Genomic DNA, 2,285 nt, shown 5'->3' on the forward strand with positions numbered 1-2,285 from the left:
TATTTACGCATGTATGGGAACCATACATACATGAGAGATTTAAAGACCCCACATACATGAGAGATTCAAAGATAGAAAAGGAAAACGAGCTATACATGACATTCTAAACTCAGAATCACCTTGAGGCTTCAGAGGGGAGGAAGGTCACTGCAGGATGATAAAAAGAGCAGACATTTAATAATTAGAAATTTGCCCTGACCTACAGATAGGATTAAAAAAAAAAAGTTATCTCCAATAATCTCTTATTATGGACACAGCCTCTAATTCAAATTCTTGGAGGTAGTTGGGAGGGGAGCAGAAGTTTCTCTTGAGACCTCAGGGTCTTGATTGTCTTTAACTCAAAACAATCCGCATACCACGTAGACACACCTTGAGGTCACTTGTTCTGAACCCCTACACTCTTTATTCTATTAGTATAGAGTATTACATTGATTGATTTTCTTATTTAAATTAACCTGGCATTCATTCCTGGGATAAATCGCACTTGTTGCTGGATTTGATTTGCTAGTATTTTGTTGACAAAGTCTACGTCTATATCCATAAGGGATCTTGGTCTATACTATTCTTTTGGTGTAATGTCTTTGTTGGGTTTAGTGTCAGGGTAATCCTGGCTTTGTAGAATGAATTGAGACGTATTCCCTCTCCCCTTCTCCCTCCTCCCACTTCCTTCTTCAGTGCTTTAGTTTCACCGAATCTTCATGGGGTTGATCTGCGTAACTGCCTTGCTCAGTGGGGTCCCAGCACTTGGCCCAGCCATATCCCTGGAAGTTTACAATTCACTGTGTCATCTATGCTTGGCCTCGAATATCCACTGTAGGTGCCTGCGAAAGGAGGTGTGGTGAAAGCCCTTCTCTAGGTAGATAAAAAAGTCAGTGCTCTGAAACACGGCACACCAGCTCTCAGGTGGTCATCAGTAAGGCCTTAGGGCAGCTCCTGTTACAAAACTGCTGAAGCCTCTTGATTTGAAATACATTTTTCTAGATTTTTGTGGAGGCATTTAAAAACAGGGACCATCTGATCAGTTATGTTTAGGCTACATGGGAGTGAGTGAGATAAGGGAGTTGTCATCCCTGTACGAAGTGGGATTTCATCTGAGAAGTTCCTCAAGATAACATCAGGCAAATGTCAGAAGGGACAAAGGGGGCTGGCCAATGCAGAGTGTTCCAAGTGGCACCATCTTGTTGGGGAGTCCACCATCTTATCATATTATCACCAGCTCGTTGAGCCAGACAGGCTGCAGGTGCTCCTAAAATTCCACAAACCACATATAAACCCGAAAACATGTATAAAGTTCTGGGGGAAGAGGGTATCTGTTTTGGTTTTGCTTTGCTTGGATGGATTGTCATCATTTTTCTGTGAGCAAGTTAACACCTTGTCGCATCAACTTTTTCACTTTCAAAGAAGTGGGAAGAGCAGAAAGACGAAGACTCCTCCGTCCCAGGAATAAATAAGTCTGAAGGGAGGTCGTAGTGGCCACGGGATGGGACACGGGGACTGCCCATGGTGTGGGGACTGTCATGGAGTAAATGCTCAGGACATGGTACTTCTCACTGATTATCCATGAGTAGGAAGCTACTGTTGGGGTTCCCCCAGGGTCCGCCAGGCGTGACAGGTACTCCTAAACTAGGAGAGGCTGCCATTGGCATCTGAGGGGCCCTAGGGGTCCCCTGAGCGGGAGGGCTGTAGGTTGTCCCCGGGAGCCTGCTTGCCTCCTTTCAGGATGTTGTCTATAGCTGCAAGCTTAAAACAGCCAGCATGAATTCTGTCAAACACTAAACATGAGTTCACAGGACACTCCCAAAAGCCATACACTTCCTTGCCAATCTCATTGTAAGAGAGAGCTCAGGGATTGCCCAGGGCCGCTCTGCCAGACCATCCCCTCATCTTACCAGAAGCTGCATAATGCCAGCATCCCCCACACCCCACTGTGGGGTGGAGGGGACTAGATGACATCTGGCTATCTAGTGTTATATATGTTACATATAGTGGAATATATGTGTTGGGGTGAAGGATCAAGGAGAGTGTCTGCGGCAGTGGCAAGTGGGTGGACTCCAGAACTCTCCAAACCTGGACCTTAACCTCACCTGCCTCCCAAATTTACCCAGGTGACCAGGATCGGTTACTTACCTGGTGGTTTAGGCTTCCTCATCTGTGAACAGTGCACAGTGATAGGGCTTTCCTAGATCCGGTGAGCTCTGGTCTTGATTTTATTAGTTATAAATACGGTGAGCTCTCTGGGTGCATGTGTGACAGAGAGGTGGGGCCCAGTGTGGATCTGGCGCCTG

Source organism: Pteropus alecto, unplaced genomic scaffold, assembly GCF_000325575.1.
Source record: "Pteropus alecto unplaced genomic scaffold, ASM32557v1 scaffold113, whole genome shotgun sequence".
In the NCBI taxonomy this organism is placed as follows: Eukaryota; Metazoa; Chordata; class Mammalia; order Chiroptera; family Pteropodidae; genus Pteropus; species Pteropus alecto.